Raw genomic sequence first — 22,018 nt, 5'->3', positions numbered from 1 at the left:
TCCTAAGTGCAGGGGAAGTCAAGCAGGTAATTTGGACAAGCAATACACATAAAGGACTCCGGTCTCAACTTGGCTCAGATCCGGACAGACCCAATGTTTCCCACCAAAAGCCCTACAGTGGCGTCCAAGCTTCCTTGAGGAGAGGTGGGGGAGAACTTTCGAACCCCCAGCAACTTGCTGCTTTGCCATGCCACCGCACCTGCCTCCCTGTCAGTGAACCCCTCCTCTCCACAAGAACCCGCGACCCCTTCCTCACTCACGACTCCAGGCTCTCATGCACCGTGTCCTGCCTCGGTAGCTGCCCCCACCCCCGCCCTGTCCGCTGGTCCTCCGGCTCCCAATCCCCAACCCCTGCCAGGATCGGGGGCTCCGGGGCGCAAGGGCTCCAGGCTTGGGACTCTCGCCTGGGGCTGTGGCTCCCCGAGGCCGGGTTTCCTAGACAGCCACTCGGCCACGCTGCAGACCCCGGGGCGCGCGCCCGCGCGCGTGCGCGCACACACACCTCTCCAGACAAGGCGGTGGAAACCCAGCGCGCAGGCGCCTGCGCGGGCCCGGGAGAGCTGCCACACGCGCGCCCCCGAAGGAGGTGGGCGGAGGGAGCCACGGGGCCGCGAGGGGGGGTGGGGGGAGGCGGGAGAGGGGGGTGTGCGGAGAGGGGAGCCCCGGGAGCGTGAGCCGCCGGCGCCGCTGCAGAGCCCGAGCGAATCCTGACACCCGGCAGCAGGTATGTGTCCTCGCAGCCAGCCGCGGGTCTGGGGCATTCCCTTGCCTCCCTGCCCGGGGTCCTGTGGCCAGGGTGGCGGGGAGGGGGGTCAGTGCAGGTTTGCAGGGTGCGTGCCCTGGAGGACAGGGATGCTATCCTGACCTTCATCACACACACACACACCCCACCCTCCAAACTCCCCACCCCAAGCCCTGGCTGGGAGCACCAGGGGTAGCTCCTGGGCTTCAGTTCCAGCATGGGGACCTGGCTTCTTGTCACATGCTTCTTATTTATTTTTTTGCAAACTGCCCCAGTTCGGGTCCAGCAGTAGATGCCTTCCTCCTCTGCTTTGCCTCAGTGTGCCATCTTGCATTTATTAATAAAACATGCATGCTGGGGGTTGCGGGAAAGGGAGGGGGGGATGCTGCCGGTAGGGGGAATCCCATTGCAGTATGGCAAGCAGGCGTCTATTTTGGGTTTTCAGAGATGGTGTTGAGGGGGAAATCCCACACCCTGGAGGATTTGTGGTTTGGTCTGTCATGACCACTTCCTAGTGGGCTTCCCCGCAGGTAAGGAAGCACCCAAGCAAGCAGGATGGGCTGTGTGGGAAGACTAGCTGGTGGGTTTTCACTGTGAGGCCAGAATCCCTTTCAGGAGACAGGTGCAAGCTATGGGCAAACAGTTCCTTGCCTGCTAACTTGCCAGGGAGCCTGCAAGCCAGAAAATTGTCTGTCTCAGTACCCGAGACAAGGCCTGGAACAGAAGCCCGGAGACTGAAGTCCCCTGTCTCACTACGGGGCTTGTGTCTGAAGATGACTTAAGGCGGCCACCTGTTGGAAGTCAGACCCCCTGAGAGCCCCCATCGTCTAGCTTTATGTCATCTCTGCCAATATTGAGACAGTGATAGGTCCTGATGGGTCACCTGCTACGCTCAGGCATGCTGTTTAGCTTTTTTTTTTTTTCCTGTTCAAGGAAAACCTGATTCGATGCCTGGTCTGTTATGGAACTATAGAATCTGTTTATATTCCATACACCCATCATGTTACAGCCTCAAGACTCAGGTGTCATTCAGTACCTGCTACCTGTCTCCCTGGCTTTTCACCTTGTGCAGTCCAGAAAGTGGGATGTGTATCACCCCTGACCTCCTGGCCTCCCCCCCTCCCCAAAAATCCTGTTGCGGTTGCGGGGAGGGTAGGTGGACAGAACAGCAAAAGCTAGAAGCAGAGAAAGAGAGCGGTCACCCCACAGGGTTGGGATAGGAGCTGAACTGGAGCACTGCGTCCCGTCATGTGGACACCTGTCTTGAATGCTCATAGGTGCCACGGAGGGAGAGAAAGGCTGTTTACACATGATTTCATTCGTCCCTTGGGAGGAAAAAAAAAAATTAGCTCCAGGCCGATGAGGAAGCTCCGGGGTTGGGTTTTGCTGACTTTCCCAAGGTCACGAGGTGAGGGGCAGGGTGAGGAGGCAAGCTCAAGTGCATTGGATGAGGAGGATGACCAGGGCGTGGGCTGGTGCCTCGGGGGTACTGCTTCTCTGTCTCCCTTCACCCTAGGGTCCAGCTGACTCATGAGCCCATCACCTGGACTCTGGTTTGTCCACTTAATAGATTCCGTGGCAGTTTTGTGGCTTTCCAGGAAGAGAAACTGTTGTTTCAGAATAGGTCTGTGTGGTGGTATTCTTTCGTTTTTGTTTTTTTTCTTTGAGGTGGCACAGAGTCTGCGATCTCTGATGCAAAGCTGTTAAGGTTCAAAAGGTCAGTTCACCCCAGATTCAATCCAGGCAGCGTTTACACAGCAGGGCAGTAGGGAGTGCTCTCAATTTTCATGATCCCATTCTCACCCTGCCCTGATGCTGTCTCGGGTTGCGGGTTGCTTGCGCTGTCAGGCATCAGAACAGCCGCGCCTGCCACGCTTGTGACTGAGTGTCTGAATAGGGTGACAGAGTCCTGACCCAGCGTCCCCACCATAGTAGCAATGCTTCATTCAGAACTCTCGGAATCTATACGTTCATCTGTGGACATGGATCTCATCTCGTTCTGGCAGGTGCATTATTCTAATGCGGGTGGTTGCCGTTTGATGGCACAATTCCCGTGAGCTTTCTGGAGACTGACAAACTACTAAAAGTTGCTTCCATGGGAAATTCGTAACGGCACAAACCAGTTTTTACATTCGGGTCACAAGAGCTGACACAGTGGTGAGAAAATACGTGAATGGGAGAAAGAGCAATTGGAAAAGTATCTTCCATGGAAGTTGGAGCATTTAGTTGGAAACTAATGAGTCATATTTAAATATGAAGTGTAGGGCTGGTTTTTGTAACGTCTTTTTTCATGCTTGGGCAGTGCCAGCTTTTCGTCATGATAGAGGTGGTACGGCGTGCTGTTGACGGGAGAGCAGTCTGTGTAGACTCTTGCTTTATGGAAAATATTTCAGCAGGGAGAAGAGCGTGGCCTCGGATGCCTATGGAAATGCTAAGATGGAATCTCAGCCAGAGGGATTCTGAGTCTCTGATCAGATAAACTCAGAACGTGCCTTGACTGTTGGCTGTTACCCGAGAGGCAGCAGAACGCAGAGAGAGGTGCTGGAGAGGAGATGGGTGTTCCTGGGGGATGTAGACCCATTCACCTGAGCTGGGAACCTCATAATTAAAAGGCAAGGATGGCATCCCATATGGGTACCAGTTTGTGTCCCAGCTGTTCCACTTCTGATCCAGTCTGGGAAAGCATCAGAAAATGGCTCAATGTTTTGGGACCTTGTGTCTACCTGGGGAATCTCAAGGAGGGTGGGGCAGGGGAGGAGGAGCTCCTGTCTCCTGAAGAGCTCAGCTCCAGCCATTGCAGAGTGAACCACTGGATGGAAGCTCTTTCTGTCTGTCTGTCCTCTCTGTAAATTTGCCTTTCCAATAAAAATAATTTTCTTTTAAAAAGGCATTGAAGAAATGTAATTGGTCGGCTCTCTTCCAGGCAAGTCAGATTTTATTCAATCTGAGCTTGGGCACCCTCTTGGATCCGCAGGGAATGGAGTGCTTCATTTCCCCTTGAAATTTTTTTTCAAGATTTATTTATTTTTATTGGAAAGTCAGATATACAGAGAGGAGGAGACAGATTCACTCCCCAAGTGACCATAACAGCACAAGCTGAGCAGATCCAAAGCCAGCACCCCAGAGCCTCTTCCAGGTCTCCCACACAGGTGCAGGGTCCCAAGGCCTTGGGTCATCTTCTATTGCTTTCCCAGGCCACAGGCAGGGAGCTGGATGGCAAGCAGGGCCACCGGGATTAGAGCTGGTTCCCATATGGGATCCCAATGTATGCAAAGCAAGGACTTTAGCCACTCAGCTACTGTGCCAGGCTCATCCTTGAAACATTTTTAAACTAGGAATGGGCACCTAAGCATTCTTTTATTTTTTTTTTTTTAAACTTCCCAGGCCCGGCACAGTGGCCTAGCAGCTAAAGTCCTCACCTTGAACACTCTGGGATCCCATTGGGTGCCAGTTCTAATCCCGGCAGCTCCACTTCCCATCCAGCTTCCTGCTTGTGGTCTGGGAAAGCAGTCGAAGATGGTCCAAAGCCTTGGGACCCTGCACCCATGTGGGAGACCTGAAAAAAGTTCCTGGCTCCTGGCTTTGGAATGGCCATTGCAGGCACTTGGGGAGTGAATCATCGGGTGAAAGATCTTCTCTGTCTCTCCTCCTCTCTGTATCTCTGACTTTCCAATAAAAATAAAATACATCTTAAATAAAATAAAATAAACTTGCCCCGAGGAGGGTTTCTTTGGGTGAGGCTGGGTGGGGGGAGAGCATTGAGAGTTTTCCAAGCTGTGTGACTCACGTGTCTTGCGGTGACTGATTATTATGCACATTTTAATAATGTCATCGTTGGCTAAGACACTGCAAGCTGGGCTGTCTTTCCTTGACTGACCTTGTGAGCTACTTAGTTTTAAAAATGTCGCTTTTCTTATAGTATGCCTTAATTTGGAGTTCTTAAAAGTGAGCTTTTTTTTTCTTCCCAGCACCAACAAGCTTGACTCACAAAAGCAGCTCATAGCAAGCAGACTTTGAAATATTTGATTTTCACCCGTCCTCTTGCTCTTCGGTGGCAGCAAGAGCAAAGGTTTCCGCGGTTATTTTTTTTTTTTTTAAAGTGGTTCATTTAGAACTCCTTGGTGCTGACACAGGGCGGGGCCGACACATCCTTCCCTCCTGCGTCACTGCTGGCTGGGGCTGTCCTGCTCTCTGCTTGCACCTGTAATGTGTGCTCATTGTAAAAGGTTCCAACATTACAGGAACCTGGGAGGTGGAGGGACACGGGTCAGAATTTTTTATAAACTTATTCCTTGGTGATAGCCAACAATAGCAGGGTGTGGATTCCCCCAGACTTTTGAAGGTGGCAAGTGAAATGTTCGCTAACAACGTTGTCCATAGGTGCCTGCCATTTTGTTTTTGTTTTTGAAGATTTATTTAATTTTATCTGAAAGTCAATTATACAGAGAGAAAGAGAACTTCTCTCTGCTGGTTCACTCCCCAAATGGTCATCGCAGCCAGGCCTGAACCGCATCCTGGTCTCCCGTGTGGGTGCACTCGAGCCACCTGATGCTGGCTTTAGCAGGGAGCTTGATGGAAGTAGAGTGACCAAGAATTCCAACCTGTGCTGCTACGTCCAGGATGCCAGCATCACAAGCAGTTGGCTTAAGCCACTGCACCACAAGTCTGGCTCCTTGCTTGTTTTCTTGCACTGGGTAATACATCTTTTGGTGGCATTGAATTCTGAAACTTCAGATACCTTTTATCTACCTGCAGTGGGAACTGGATGAGAGAAACCCTGCAATCAGGGGGGAGGGCAGGGAACTGACATTTGTAGCAGGGAGCCGTCCAGCATATGCCGTGTCCTGTGACAGATGGCAGCATGCTCCATATCCCTTTTGTGGCCAATTTGTAATGGACAAAACTGAAATTCAACCCCAGGTCAGTACAGTTCAAACTCGAGGCTCTTTCTCTTTCATCCCTGTTAGGGCAACATTCTCTGGCCTCCCATCCCAGTCTGTGTCATACACTCAGGCTCTGTGCCGTCTCCCCCCTGCCTCCTTGCCCACCCCAACACAGACGCTCTTCTGGAATGTTCTTCCCTCTTCTGGAATGTTCTTCACCCAGATATCTGCCATGTTGGCCTTCTTAAAGACTGCTGTAAGTCTAACCACTCTTCCCAAACGTCCCCCATTGCTACAGTCCATCCCTCCACTCTCCATCTTGCACATAATGCGTATCCCAGAATAATAGGTTAAGTTGTGAAGCCTATTGTCCATCTCCCCCCTTCTGAATGGGCTCGCCACAGGGACCAGAGTGTGGTCTCTCTGCTTGCTGCCCCTAACCCTGGCGCTGGGGCAAAGAGAACTGACAGGTACCCACTGAATCTTTCTGTCTTCCCATACTGCTTGATTTCTTGGCAGTTTTAGTCCCCTGTGGTGAGCAGTGAACCCTGGACGAAGCAGTAGCTTTCTGTGTCATTTGGGGGAAGAGCAAGGAAAGAAGAGAAACCTCAGGGGCGGGGAGATGGGTCCTCTCAGTTCAGTTGGAGGTGATCAGGACCCGCTTGAGCAAGTCAGAGCCCTGGAGAGATGAAAAGCAAGCCAGCTGGGGTCATAAGGCATAAGGCAGCAAAGCTTTCTGGGGAGATGGCCTGCCATGGAGAAGTGTATGGGTCCCCTCTACATGGGGTACACAGGCTTTGAATTCTTCCAAAGAAGGAAGACCCTGAACCCCTTCAGCCAACATCAGCTTTCCTAGTAGCCTGAGTCGCTGAGAAGTAAGAGCAGCCTATATGCCCGCACACACACCAGCTTTCACCCACCCAGGCAGCGCAAGGCCCACGGTACCTGCGTGAGGCCACTGTGTGTGGAGAGAGAAAACACCTTTAGGGGTTTTCCCTGTGCAAGCCACAGGGTGAGAATTCAGTGCCCAAGTAAGCAACTGCGGCAGGAAGCCTGTGCCCACAGCATCCCAGCCCGAGGTGCCTTTCGCCCCAGCAACCCCAGACTGTCACACACGCATGCCTCCCAGTAGCCCGTCAATCACTGTTCTTGAATCACAACAAAATCACAGGCACTTTGGGGACGACGTCAGCCTGAGAACACTTCCGAGTGGACCATACGGACTACTGAGGGAGTTGACTCTGACAGACGATTCTGCCCCCCCCATCTCCTGCTCTTGGTGGCTCAAATTGCCATCCTAGGTGGTCTGAAATATCTGCCGCAAGCAGCACACTTGCCAGAAACACAACCTCGCCCAAACTGCCTTTGACTTGTAGTAGACACTGATGGTGGTACTCCACTGCCCAAGCTCATGAAAGCAAAGAACTTTGTACGAGTTTGTTTTTGTTTTGTGTTGTGTTGTCCTTTTGCAGCCCAGGATCTTCTGGAAGTCTAGGTTTGGACCAGGCAGCTGGTTCCTGGATCCTAAGCCATCAAGGCACAATGCATGCCGTGCTTGTCTGTTGTCTCTGGGCTCAGAACAAGTCCACAGCCAGTGATTTCCTCCATGACTTCCTGACATGATCCCACGTTTATGTCCAACCGATACCATGTGTAAGGTCTTCCTCCAAAATCAGTTTCTCTTGAAACAGGTACACTTTTGCATCCTGCCTGAATGTGATACAGTGTTTTTAAACTTATTCGAGAGGCAGAAAGAGAAGTCAGAGAGAATTCTCCCATCTGCTGCTTCACTCCCAAACATCCAGAATTGGACTGAGCCAATGCTGACAACCAGGAACTCAAACCAGGTCTTCCAACCAGGGGAGACAAGGACCCAGTTAACCAGAGCCATCACCGCTGCCTTCCAGGGTGCGTATCAGCAGGAAGGTGGCATTAGGGACAGAGTAAGGAACTTGAACCCAGGCACACAAATAAGGGATACAGTAATCTTAACCCAGCCAAATACCTGCTCCTGGCACAGTGGGCTTTTTGTTTTTAGGATGTATTTATTTGCAAGGCAGAATCTTTTGCACATACAGAGAGATATCTTTTATCCACTGATTCACTCCCCAGATAGCTCCAATGGCCGGGGGATGGACCAAGCCAAGAGCCAGGAACTTCATTCAGCAGCCCCATGTGGGTTCAGGGGCCTAAGCATTTGGGCCATCCATCCTCTGCTGCTTTCTCAGGTGCCTTAACACAGAGCTGGATCAGAAACAAAGCAGCCAGATCTTGAACTGGTGCTCCTGGTATTGCAAGTGTTGGTTTAACTGGCCACACCATAATGCCAACCCATGATGTGGTGTCTTTGAGGGGAGAAAAAAAGACACTAAAGCTCCTTCAACCATGACTACTAAAACTTGGTCTTTTGCAAACAAAAGAACAGAGGGAGCATATTGCAGTCCCTCAAATAAAGAAACACTTCCATTGTTTGCAGACAGCATCTCAAGAGAAAAGCTTGCAAAGTTTCCCTCCCAACTCTCCCTGGCTTTGCACTGCTGTTCCTCTCCCAGACTCCATAGGCTGTCACTCCACCTGAGGTCCCCTTCCCCTCCCAACCCTCCCACCACCTCAGTTGCCTTCAAGGAACTCCTATCCCCTCCCTCCTCCTGAAACACAACTCGCAAAGGTCACCAGTGACAGCTGGATCACAACCCAATGGATGGCTGTTTCTCAGATTTCATTGCTGATGGCTCAGCAACATCTGACCCTATTGACTTGTGCTCCTTGAAATGCGGCTAGCGGCTCCTTCCCAGCAGGGATCCCGTGGGTCTTGGTGTCTACTCTGGCCCTTGCTATGCTCTCCCAGGGCAGTCTGAAGACATGGTTGAGAAAGTGGGCTCTGCCCAGGATTTCAACTCCGGCAGTGGCACCACCTGCTGACTGAGTACACTTGGGTAAATTATTTATACCCTCCTACCTATGCCTCCATTTTCTCATCAGAAAAAATGGGCAAATAGCTGCCTCTCAGCATTGTCAGGAAGAGGACTGAATGAGTAAAGAGTAAGCACTCGACCAGTGCCAACTTTTGTCATCACAGTTTCTTGCTGGAATGCCTTCACAGGTTCCTATCTTCAGGGTAAAACTCTTGGCATCTCTCTGTGACAGTCAAGACCTCTAAGACATGGGTTCCCTACCACCTTCACTCCCATCGACTTGCTGTGCCCCTCCATCCTGGCCAGAGGAGGAAAGAAGGGTGAGGACCCTGCACCCCACCACCACCGTGGGAGACCCGGAAGAAGCTCCTGGTTTTGGATTGGCTCAGCTCCAGCCATTTGGGGGAGTAACCAACAGACAGGAGATCTTTCTCTCCTTTTCTCTGTTAATCTGTATTTTCAATAAAAAAAATAAATATTTTTTTTAAAAAAAGAAAAAGGAAGGAAACCTTGATGTAGGCCCACTCATGAGTCACTATGCTTCAGTCCCGACTTCTTTTCTGCTTACTAGAGGCCATCTTGGACATTGAAGTTAAATGAAAATCAAAGGGTTACTTGTTTAAAAACAAAACAAAACAAAACAAAACACAAAGCTGACTGCTGGCATCTGGGGTTAATATGGCAAAGGCAGCCTACATGCTTTAGTTTTAAGATTTATTTATTTGAAAGGCAGATTTACAGGGGAAAGGGGAGAGACAGAGGAAGAGAGAGAGATCTTTCGACTCCTGGTTCATTACTCCCAATTGTCCCAAGAGCCAAAGCCAGGAGGCTAAGACTCCATCTGGGTCTCCCGAAGTGGGTGACAGGGGTACAGGCATTCTGCTGCTTTCCCAGGTGCATCAGCAGGGAGCTAGATCAAAAGTGGAGCAGCTGGGACTCTAATCATTACCCATATGGGATGCCAGCACCACAGGTGTTAGCTTAGCGCACAGTGCCACAATGTTGGCTCTGAATACTACATTTTCGTCTGTCCCTGCTTTGTGCCAGAGGTCATGAACAATGGCCCAAGGTCCTGCTGAGAAAACAACTTGTCCTCTCCAAGCTCAGATGGCAGTACGGGCCAGGCTCTTGGCATCTTGAGATTCGATGGCTGTTTTTGTTTCTGTTTTAGCTTGTTTTTGCAGCCTCAGCACTACTGACATTTGGGGGCACAAAATTCTTTAGCATGGCACTGTGGCATCCCTGAGCTCAACCCACTAAATGTCCGTCACGCTACACTACCACTACTCCCTCCACTCCCAGACGTGACCACCAGAAAGCTGTCCCTGGGGTGCAGCACCACCCCTGCCCCAGCTGAGGAGCCAGCACTCTACCCGATCCAAACAGGAAAGTGAGCACCTTCTTGGTTTGTGGAGCACAGAGCTTGCACAGTTTGGGGTCAAGTGATGATGATTTGAATAGACATGAAAGGCAAACTTGAGTTTGCAATGACTAATGGAATGGGACAGTGTGTCTACAAGTGGTTCTGGATTCTATCATAAATAAAGGTAAAGAAATAGTCATGGGGCTGGCATTGTGGCACAGTGAGCTAAACTGCACTTTGCAAAATAGCATTCCCTATCAGAGCATTGGTTTGAGTCCCAGCTGCTCCATATCTGAGCCACCTCCCTGCTAATGTATCTGGGAAAACAGTAGAAGATGGCCCTAGCGCTATGGGTCCCTGCATCCACATGGGAGACCTGGAAGAAGCTCCTGGCTTTGGACTGGCACTACTCCAGCCATTGTGGCCCTTTGGGAGTGAAGCAGCAAGCATAAGATCTTCAAAAAATAGTAAAAATAAGTTTTAAGATGCTAAACAAAAACAATATTTCTGGAAAAATTTCAGTGGATTGCAATGAGAGGAAATTATGTTTGATATGACAGGGACCAGCCCTCCCTACTAGAGTTGCCCCAATGACCCGAAAGCCAATCTCTCTTTTTTTTTTTAAGATTTATTTATTTGTATTGGAAAGCCAGATATACAGAGAGGATGAGAGACAGAGAGGAAGACCTTCTGTCTGCTGATTCACTCCCCAAGTAGCCGCAACAGCCGGAGCTGAACTGATCCAAAGCCAGGATCCCGGAGCCTCTTCTGGCTCTCCCACACAGGTGCAGAGTCCCAAGGCTTTGGGCCATCCTCAACTGCTTTCCAGGCCACAGGCAGGGAGCAGGATGGGAAACAGGGCCACTGGGATTAGAACCGACACCCATATGGGATCCCAGCATACAAGGCAAGGACTGTAATCGTTAGGCTACCGCACCGGACCCCTGAAGCCCAACCTTAAGACAGCAGCTGCAGGTGTTACAGGACACAGTGGCAGTGGCCAGGTGTTTCATGCTGTGGCAAGAGGCCGTCATCGCAAGATAATCTTCAAAGCTGATAGAAAGGTCAACTGCAGGCTCATGACTTCAAACTCACCTCCAGCTGACAGTCACCACTCTGTTCTTTCTCTATAAATTGCATGGCATGCCCAGAGACCCAGAGTGGAAAGTGGAGGTGCAATGCGTGCTTGCTGGAATGCTTCAGGACTCTGGCCTTGGTCAGAGACAACCTTTGGCTTGTGAATTGCCTTTGGGAAGGGGAAGCGTATTCCTCCCTACTCACAGTCTAGAATTACCCTAGAGCAGTTGCTGAATCACTCACTCCACAGACAACAATGTGCACTTCCAATGTCCCAGACTCCTGCTGGCAGGTGGAAAGTACTCGAGCGATGACACGCTGTGCTGTGGACTGACTTGTGTTTCTCTCAAAATGCAGCTGTCAAAGCCCTAGCCTCCCAAGGTGACTGCATGGAAATAGGGTCTCTAAGGAGCTCATGAAGGTTCCATGAGCTCAGAAGGGTGGGAGTCCTGCTTATGGCCTTGTAAGAAGGCAAGGGGAGAGAACCTCCATCTCCCTCCTGCTTGTTGACAACACAGGGAGGAAAAAACCCACTTGTGAGCCAGAAAGTGAGTCCTCACTAAAACTCAGTTCAACCAGCACCCTGATCTTCACCTCCAGGCTACGGAACTCTGTGAAAATGCATGCACATTGTCTCTACCGCCCCACACACGGGATGCTTTGTTCCAGCAGCCTGAGCTAACTGATGCCATCCAGCATGGCTCGTGGTATGGATAAGGAGACTGGACCCAGAGAAGGCAATGACAGACCCACAAGCCTGCCAACACTCAGCGGTGGGGCTGGAATGGGCTTCCTGGCTCTTGGCCCAATGTGCATTCATCCCTTTTCCAAGCACTCTCAGGCCCGGGAGCAAGCTCAGTGTCTGAGGCCTCGGACGAGGGGCCTTCAGTGTGGGAAGGTCGTGGTGTGAAAAAGAACTAGGTGGATTTCCCTTTTAGTTTCACATCCGAATAAACTTTCAATTCTGTTCTTCCATGGCCCCTGTTTATGCATGTATACTGAGAGTTGGTGACACAGTACAAAAAAAAAAAATGTCAAGCCTTCAGCTGTCTAACCATGTATTTTTACAAATATATCATCTTTAGCTCAGGTCTGCTAGTGAAGGAGACGGCACCAAGTGAGGTGGCCACAGCCAGACACTGGGGTGGGTTTAGGCCTTTACCTTTGGGGGAATGGATCAGAGAGCGGAGAAGTCAGAACAGGGTGAAGGGGTGTGGAAGTGTGAGAGAGGTGGTCTGATAGTGTCCCGTGTCAAGGTAGGATGACTGCCCTTCCTTTCTGCTGAGTTATATAAATTCTGAGTGATGTGAGTTTGTACGGCAAGAGAAATGTTCCTTTTCCATGGACAGAAGATGCAAAGTAGAGGAAACCCATCTTCCCATAAGTGGCCTTAGGCGATTGCTGTAAAAATGTTTCACTGTTCACTTGAGCCAGAAACCCCGGGCAAAGTCAGGCCAGTTGGGAGGTTAAAAATCTTCATGTTCCTTTAAGAATACCCCAGCAACTGCCCAGGTCATCAAAGGAGTGGGTAACAGAACAGCCCAAGTATCTGAAAGACATCTTATTCAAGAAGTGACCCATGCCATTCTGTCATTACAAACAATGGTGGAGTTGGCAGGTGTGCCCAGTGTAAGGTTCGCCGACAACCAGGGAAAGAATACCTATACCTCAGCCGAATATATAAAAAGAATTTAGATGGCCTTTATTCCAGGAAACCATGTGTCACGGGCTTCCCTTCCCAGTGTAGCAAATAGACACGAAGGAGAGGGCTACAGAGGAAGAAGAGCCAGGAAGAGAGGTGCAACGAAGCTGTAGTGAGGGTCGCTTCGACCCATCATTGGCCATCATTGGTGTAGCGGGGTGATTTCATTGCCTCAGGGGCCGGCCAGAACTCAGCCTTCCCTTGCTGGTAGCAGCCTGGGACCGAGTATGCTTCAAGCCCTGCCCTCTTCCGGTTACCGGGGCAACCATCACCTGGTGATGCCCAAGTGGAAAGTTTGGATGTAGATTCTCCAGCACCCAAGATGCACCATTGTCCCTACAGAGCCTTCGGCTGGATTAACCCAGACTTGAGCTCCTTAGGCCACACTGAGCCAAGCTCCTCACGGAAAAGGAACAAATTGTCTCAAAAATCATAGGGGAGGTAGCACAGAAGCTAAAGATGACCCAGAAGTAGACCTATGGCTCAGGAATACACTTAGTATATAAAATAAACACAAAAGGAAAAAAAGAAAATAACCAGAGGAGAGCTTGTGACACCAGCAAGTCTCTAGTGACAAGCAACATTAAACTGCCCTGCAGAGTATAAGTTACAACACCTTATAAACTATTTTGCGGGCAGGAGGAGGCAGGTGACACCACTTAGCATACCCACATCCCATGTCAAAGTGCCTGGGACCGAGTTCTCCCGCCTACATTTCTGATCCAGCTTTGTTGCAATGTGCGCCCTGGGAGTCGGCAGATGAAGACTCGCTCCCTTTGGAGACCCAGACTCAGCTACTTCATTTCCTGTTGCCCCCTTGGGAGACCCAGACTCAGCTACTTCATTTCCTGTTGCCCCCTTGGGAGACCCAGACTCAGCTACTTCATTTCCTGTTGCCCCCTTGGGAGACCCAGACTCAACTACTTCATTTCCTGTTGCCCCCTTGGGAGACCCAGACTCAGCTACTTCATTTCCTGTTGCCCCCTTGGGAGTCCCAGACTCAGCTACTTCATTTCCTGTTGCCCCCTTGGGAGACCCAGACTCAGCTACTTCATTTCCTGTTGCCCCCTTGGGAGACCCAGACTCAGCTACTTCATTTCCTGTTGCCCCCTTGGGAGTCCCAGACTCAACTACTTCATTTCCTGTTGCCCCCTTGGGAGACCCAGACTCAACTACTTCATTTCTTGTTGCCCCCTTGGGAGTCCCAGACTCAACTACTTCATTTCCTGTTGCCCCTTTGGGAGACCCAGCTGGGACACCCGACTTGGGCTTGGCCCAGCCCTGGTTATCGTGGGCATTTGGGAAGTGAAACACCAGACAGAAGATCCACCCCACCCCACCCCTTTCTCTTTCAAATAAGTAAACTTTTTAAAAATTGCTTGTTAAAACAATTTGCAAACGTAAATACCACCCTCAAGTGGTTGAACAGCATATCAGGACAGAAGTTTATCTGAGAGTCACAGAAAATCAGGAACAATGGCTTAGATGGGCAGAATGCTGATCTTCATTGTGTGAGAAAACCCAGGTTTGTCTTGCTGCTGCAGGATATCGTCAGAGACGGAGATCCTACAAGGAGATTTCCAAAAAAGTCCTGGAAAAATAGACTTAAAAAAAAGTATGCTTTGGTGCAAACCAATAGATAGATAGATAGATAATCTCCATGCATAGGAGTCTCAAACAGTTCATGAAACTGCATATTATTTTTTAAAAATGTATGCATAACTTTCAAAATGTTCTCACACTAAAATAAACTACTAGCCCTTCAATTCCGTTCCCCCATGAACTTTGTGAAGCACCCTTTTGTTTAGTTCCCTGGTTCCTCATGGTGACGGATGGCTGCTTCCCCTCCAGGCATTTCCTCTGTGTGCCAGATGGAAGAAGGAAGGGAGGAAGGTGATGTGGAAAATCGTTTCCTCTTTAGGTTCAGCCTTCACCTTGAGGGAGGGACTTAATCTTTTATATCATTCACCAGAACTGTTATCACATGACCACTTCTGAATGCCAAGGAGCCTACAAGTTCAAGGATCCTCCTTTCTGGCCTCTAGGATGGAGCAAAGCGGAAAGGGACTGTGAGCCAAGCTAACATATTCATGACAGAAGATCATGGCATTTCTGCAGAATGGAGAGGTATCAGCCTGCCAGCTGGAAGTACCAGCAGGATGGCCAGGCATGGCTAGAGAGTGGCCATGGATAGCGCTGTGCCACTCTGGGCTGAAGTCTCCCCATCAACATCCTAGTCATTCTCCTGGATAGCTAGCATTCTTTATTAAGGATTCAAAGTCCTTGACTGAGCAGGGGTCCCATTTCCATGCTGTAGCTACATGACAGGGTAGGGAGAGAAACTAGATGTCTTCCTTCTGAAAGAAGGGGCACTTGAATGCGAGGCGGCCAAGAATGACAAATAGTCACCATTCCTGTATTTAGTCTAGGGGCCCAGAAAAGAAAAGGGTCACATCAAAGGTGAATGTCAAAGCTGGGATTTTGCCTGAGCCTAGGAAGAACAGTGAGGCATAGGCCCCACAGAATACAAGGTGACTGTGCTGGGGCCGACTATATTACCCAGTAGGAGCTTGTGCGAAGAGGAGATGGGAGCTTCAAGGAGGGTTGCTTCTCTGTGCAGAGAGGGAGGGAGGGAACGAAGGTTCGTCTCCCAGTAGGGTGGGGAGAGGGTTCCAGGGTCTGATTCAGACCCTCAGGAGAGACCAGAACTGCCTCCCATGACACACTCAATATTCAGACCCCAGCAACCCGTACAATGCCAATGCCGTTGGTCAAGGGAGGTGTAGGATCAGGCAGTGCGAAGACACTGCCCCCTTTTTTCCCATCTTTGGTTCCTTCCAGCCCCAGGCCCACCCTTGACCATGGAGAACTGGGAGCAGTGGAGGGAGGTGGAGGGAGGTGGAGGAGGGGAGAGAGAGAGAGAGAGTAGCCATCACCCCATTCCCCCACTACAAGGCCACAAGCTGTGCTCTAAGCAGGGACCTGGGGGGGGAGCCCCAAACTAGGTGTGAGACTGAAGACTGGATCAAGACCAGTTCTCTGTAACACTGAGTCATTACCCTTCACTGGGGGTGGCTCTGGAAATGTGAGTGACCAGGCGTGGACATTTGGCCTAGCCTGTGGCCCACCATTAGAATACCTGTGTCGAATTTCTGCCTGAGGCTCCTGATTCCAGCTTTGTGCTAACACGTACCCTAGGAGGCAGCGAGTGATGGCTCACGCGATGTCATTCCTGCCACCCATGTGCAACACTTACACTCCCTGCTCCTGCTTTTGGACTGACTCTGCCCAGGTCACTGCAAGCAATGGGGAGTGAACCATGGATGAAAACTCTTATCTATCCGACTCTCTGACTCTCTCAAAGAAATAGATAATTTAAAAAAAAAAAAAAGGAAGGAAGGAAATTGTGAGTAACCAGAAAGCTACAGTCTATCAAAGTTGTCATCAGAGGCTGGGAAGAAAGCACCAGTAGAACCACTTGGAAGACAAAGAGTAGAAATAAATGTTATCTCTGCGGTAGCCACATTCAGACTGTTATTAGTTAGGTCTCCTTTCCAACGATTGTAAAATTTTGCACGAAGCAACAGGTGAAGAAGATAGTAAGGATTTCTGGAGTCTAGTCCCAGCTCTTCCATAAACTAAGTGTCGCTTTGGACAAGTCACTCAAACTCTGCCGGGTCCCAGTAGTAGCCTTGCCTGTCCAAACAACAGGATCTGGCTTCTTGGCTGGCTATTCCAAAATAACTTCTCTACTTCAGTAAGCCGCGCAGAACCTTGGAGCAGCAGAATCCAGCATTTAACACAGGGAATTGGCTCGACGCTTTGTACTCCGGTTGTTTGCTGCAAGAGTGTGGTGTAGACTAATCGAATCGGGCAAGAGAAAACCTTAGCACGTCGGAGACTTTCATTGATAGGGTGAGTCGCCTAGTAGCTTTGATCTGTGTTGAAAGGCACCGCACTGTCAGATGGCACGTGCTACAGATGCGGGCATTTTCCAACACTTTGTTCATCGGTTGGCACAGCTGGCCTTTGTCACGCGGGTGCTGTCCACACATTCAACTCAAGTCTGCTACTGGGAACCTGAAAACTCTCCTGTGATGGAGATCAAAGGCTTCCTGAGTGGTTTCCATGGAGATGAGTCCTTTGAAATTGACCACACTCCATGGGAAAGCCAGAGGCCACATCCCCTGTGACACAGATTGTAGTTAAATGCTGGAAGTTTTGTACATAGTTTTTTCATGTGTGTTTTATTACATAATACATAAAAATCATATGTAAGTGCAGGATACATTAGAAGCACTTTTTTTGCAGTCAGATAAAAACTGTCTATGAGAGCTATGAATGCCAGCCAGGTCTCCCGTGTGAGACCCAGCTACTTGGAACCATCACCACTGCCTCCCAGGGTCTGCATTAGGAGGAAGTTTGGAGTTAAGAATCAGAGCCCGGTGTCAAACACAGGAATGTTGATGTTGGACATAGGTATCTTTTTTTTTTTTAACAATGTATTCATTTTTATTGGAAAGAAAGATTTACAGAAAGAAGAGACATGGAAAGATCTTCCATCTACTGGTTTTCTCCCCAAATGGCTGCAACAGCCAGAGCTGAGCTGATCTGAAGCCAGGAGCCAGGAGCTTCTTCTGGGTCTGCCATGGAGGTATAAGATCCCAAGGCTTTGGGCCATGCTCTGCTACTTTCTCAGGCCATAAGCAGGGAGCTGAATTAGAAGTGGAGCAGCCGGGACATGATCTGGTGCCCATTTGGGATGCCAGCACTTGAAGGTGGGAGATCAACCTGTTGAGCCATGGTGCGGGCCCCAATAATATGGGCATCTTAGCTGCTGGTCCACATGCCTCCCCTCTAGATGTATTTTAAAGACAGAAGAGAAGGATTTCCAGAGTAATCAGAGGGTGGGATTGTATAAAGAATAGTCAAGATCGATTTCAGGGGTTTTTTGGCCTGAACAGCTGGAAGGATGGCATTGCTATTTATGGAGGTGGATATGGAGGAAGAGCCCATTTTAAGTGGGGGAAATGAAGAGTCGTGTTTCAATCATGTTCCATTTTACAGTCTATTAGAGACCTAATTGAAGATGTCAAGGAGGCACTTGGATATGCAGGTCTGGAGTGTGGGAGGGGAGAGAACGCTTGTAAGACACTGCACGTGGGTGACATCATAGGCCAGAAGAGAGAAGGAGCTCCTATCTGCTCTGGACCATGGAGGGAGGAGGTTAGGGCCCAGCAGGAGCAAGGGCAAGACCCAAGGAGGCAAACCAGGGAAGACATGCAGTAAGTGGAGACAGCAGACACACCGCGGCGTGTTCTTCTGGAACCAAGCAAATAGAGTGGTTTGGGAAGGAGGCGTTGTCAGTTCTTAGAAGGCGCCTAGGAGGTGGAACACTGCAGTGTGAAGGGCATGGTTCACGTTGGACATAAAGCTCCTGGCATCACCGTCCTTACCGTCTGTGCACTCCTAGGGGGTTCCTGAGGGGATATGTCACCTTCCTGTCTTTGCTGGATTGACTTAAATGACATTTACCAAGCATTTTCGGGTGGGCTCATACTACTGCAAGGGTTGAGTATGACTGTGGCCCTAGCCCTCGAAATAGGGTAGGTCTGAGACTTCTCAGAGGTCTTCAAGCGGTTTGTAGGAAATCTGTGCTATGGGAAAACTGCTTGGATTTAAAAAAAAAAAAAGTGTCCCATTGAAATCAATGTTGAGTTCCATGCTTCCTGAACTTGCGGAAGTGCCGTGCCGAGGTCTGAGTCCTCCTGACTCCTTTTCTCAGTCTTGTCTTAGTAGCATACGTTTTGACATTGGGACTGTGCTTTCCCTGCACCCATTCCTCGTCAGACGCTGGCTGGGAGTGGAAGGCACTCCCAGCCCTGTTTCTTTCTGAGATTCAGTGCCGTGCTTTGTGAAGGAAAACTTCCTGTCCCATTTCCTGATGGTCTGACAAGTTGCCAGAAGAAGGGGAGAGACCTTTTCACTCTAGTCAAATGTTAAAAGGTCGGTCAGTTGCCAGGCCAGTTGACCTACAGGGACTACACTGCCTTCTTTTTGTTCTTCCCAGAAAATAGAAAAAAAATTTTTTCCTGCCTCAGAATAAAGGACAGTTGGGTTTTGGTGTGGACTCTTGTTGCGGAGTGCTAGAGATCACACTGGACCCAAGGGTAGGATGTCAGGAGGAGTCTTTATTTCCCAAGCTTGGTGCCAGCAGCTCCCGCTACACTCCAGGGGCTACTGTGCCGAGCTGCCAAAGTCAGGAGTTTTTAAGCTCTCATCCTCCAATCAGATTGAAAGCCACGCAATACAAACAAGGCTTCAGGCAGGCAGGGAGTTACCAGAGCCCAAAGTTTCCTATAGTTTTAACTAACCTAACATAGCCCAACAGGAGGCAGGAGAGGCCAGGTGTGCAGAACCTCCGGCGTCATTTTCGCACTATCAGTTGTTGTGAATGGTGGGGAAGGCAGGAAGGGTGGGTGCACTTTTTGTGCCTTCAATTAACTTGAATGCTTTGAAAGGAGGCAGGAAAGGCGGGTCCAAGCCCTGTCCGCTGTCAGTTAACCTGACAAGCGGCATGTAGCATCAACGGCGGCGCCCCATTACACTCTGACCTGGGCAGTATCCACCACTGGTTCCTCTTAGACTGCCTCAGCCAACAATTCCCTCATGAAACTCCAACCCTGGAGTAGAGAGGATATGATTTTAGACAGCTCTTAGAAAGAAAGGTGCCCATGTTGTGGTGCCACAGCTGAAGCTGCCAATTACTAGGCTGGCATCCCTCATCAGAGTGCCAACCTGAGTCCCTGGGGACCACTTCTGAGCCATCTCCCTGCTATGTGCCTGGCAAGGCAGTGAATAAAGGCTCAAGGGTGTGGGCCTCTGCCATCCACGTGGGAGATCTGGATGGAATTCCTGGCTCCTGGCTTCAGCCTGGCCCAGATCCGGATGCTGTGGCCGTTTGGGGGAGAGAACCAATAGGTTCCTTCTCTCCTACTCTGTGCTTTCTTAAAAGTTCTTAGAAAATGGAATTAAAGGAACTTATTTTGATACAACTTGTTGAAATCCATGCATAGTTTTGTCCGCAATGTGCATCTCTGTGAAGTTTTACTGCCCTGTGTGTATGGTTTTCAGCATTGGGAATGGGGGAATGTCTAAAACAAATGTATTTTTAAATTCCATTTTTCCATGAGCTTCATTTACCGAATCTTACTTGGACTAAGTCCCTGGCAGAGAAGTAAGACCGAAAGAACTCCAAGCCAGCAAGAGCTCAAGGTGTAGATGGTAAGAAAACAGCACGGAGGTGCATTAGATGGACTGCAGACGGTGTGGTCAGTGTAATTATGTGAGAATGCCATGTCACATCTCCGGGTGGGGCTGACTGACCCCCAAGAAATGGACGCACTGTCAGAGGCCACTCACCCAGCCTCCACCTGCACAGGAAGCCCACTCATGTGCCTCAGGAGTGGCCTGTGGAATGAAAGTCCTGATGAGTCTGTGCAAGGGGTGTTGACAGTGCAAGGTGGTAGTGCCGGACCTTTGAACCGGGGAATCAGCTCGCCTTTATTAATCTGTGCATTCATCCTCGTTCATGTCTGAGACACTGAAGACATGACAAGACAGAGAAGGTCCTGTGCCACAGAGCCCGCAAATGCTGGTGAGGTCAGGAAAAAAAAAAAAAAAACATAGACACCCACATCAGATCCCAGGAACCTGTGAATATTTCCTTATTGGGGAACAAGATCTCGGCAGGTGTGATTCCATTAAGGATCCCAAGATGCGGCGATAATTCTGGATTATCAGAGGTGCCAAAGATACCATGTCAGGGAGGCTTACAGGGGAGAGGCAGAGGAAGAACAGGCAGGTGTAGATGAGGAAGGCAACATGAGCAGAGTGATGGAGAGGGGAATGACACCAGCACTGGGCAAGCACCAGGTGGGGTGACCAGGAGCATCGGGGAATCTCTGGAGGGAGCCCAGCACGGCCCGGCCCTACCAACAGGTTGGTTGTGGCCTTCTCGCAACCCTGCAGAACTGAGAGAACGCTTTGCTGCTATATCCGTCACCCAGTATGTAAGTCCTTCCTTCCAGCAGGCATTTAGGTAGTCTTTTAACTCGGGGAAATAAACAGAATGTAAATACGGATTTGGAAGAACCCAATAGTTTAACCAAAGTGACTATCTTAGGGGACCCAGTCTGGAGGGAGCATCATTGTGAACCAGCAACGGTTACTCAACACCCCAGCTAGAGCAGAGCCATGTCAGGGGAAGCAGGGCAGTTGGCCCCAGGTCAGAAGCCAGGGAATGATGGACTGGCAGAAAATGCTGTGGGCTCCAGCAAACCTGAACTGGGGTCGTTTCCTTAATTGTGCTTATTTATAGGCAATAAGATAAGACACATCCACAGAGAGCTCCCATAGGCTACGTTCCTCCCCCACCCCACCCAATCCAATGCCAGCAACATCAAGAGCCAAGAACTCCATCCAGGTCTCTTCTGGGGGTGACAGGCTCAACTGCATGAGCCTGCTGCCTCCCAGGGTGTACATTAGCAGGAAGGAGAATTGGGAGTCAGAACCAGGACTTGAATGCAAGCACTCCGATGTGAGACATAGTACTCAACCAGTGTCTTAGCCCCTAAGCTAATTGTCCGTGCCAGGCCTGCTGGAAAGGTCAGTGGGCTTCTCAAGGTCCTGTCTCTTTTCCCTGACCTTGCTTTGACACTGGTCAGCTTCCAGGTGCCCTGACCCTAGGCCCCTGGTAGTGAACACAGGCATTTTGGATATCCAAAGAGAAACTTTATCTTTCTCTTTTTCTCTCTCCCTTTCTCTCTCTCTCACACACACACAGACGAATACATTGGCAGCCTGATTTTGAGACGAGCCTGACTTAGTGAATCGTGCAAAGGTCGACTCAACCTTGAGGCTGGTAAAAATAGAGGCCACGCTCCACGACGTAGTCAGTTTACCGAGTTAAGGCTGTACAGGGAGACTTTTCTGAGACACAGGCTATCTAATGTCACCATTGATCCCGCCCGTGCTACTTCGGGGACATTGTCCTGTCTTTCCCCTCAGCTCGGAATTGGGGAAACATTGATTAGGCATTACTTTCCTGGCTCTGTCATACTGGGGAGGTAAGGAGCAGAGGGACTGCCGGGTGTGGAAAGGCCCTTGGGGAACACTGTGAGCCTAGAGGCCAAGTTTCCTGGGCTGCTCTAACCAAGCCCACAGATTGAGGGGCTTCAGGCTTCTCTTGCAGTCCGGGCTGTCCTAGATCAAAGTATCTGCAAGGCCAGACCCTCCCCACCCCGAAGGCCTGGAGGAAGACCCTCCCTTGCTCTT

General features: G+C 50.0%; 2 protein-coding genes across 2 annotated transcripts in view; one reads left to right on the top strand and one right to left on the bottom strand.

The window, feature by feature from the left end:
• Window positions 1–22,018, bottom strand: part of NRG4 (neuregulin 4) — a 163,383-nt gene that overhangs the window by 102,416 nt on the left and 38,949 nt on the right. The window lies entirely within an intron of this gene.
• The window catches only part of TMEM266 (transmembrane protein 266), a 94,228-nt gene continuing 72,848 nt past the window's right edge, over window positions 639–22,018 (top strand). Inside the window, exon 1 of the mRNA XM_058665505.1 lies at window positions 639–724. The gene's annotated coding sequence lies outside the window, so the exon portion shown is untranslated. The remainder of the gene's footprint in view (window positions 725–22,018) is intronic.

Source organism: Ochotona princeps, chromosome 6 (genome assembly GCF_030435755.1).
Source record: "Ochotona princeps isolate mOchPri1 chromosome 6, mOchPri1.hap1, whole genome shotgun sequence".
Taxonomy (NCBI): domain Eukaryota; kingdom Metazoa; phylum Chordata; class Mammalia; order Lagomorpha; family Ochotonidae; genus Ochotona; species Ochotona princeps.
The sequence above is the reverse complement of the archived record's forward strand: the minus strand, read 5'-3'. Positions and strand labels throughout refer to the sequence as shown.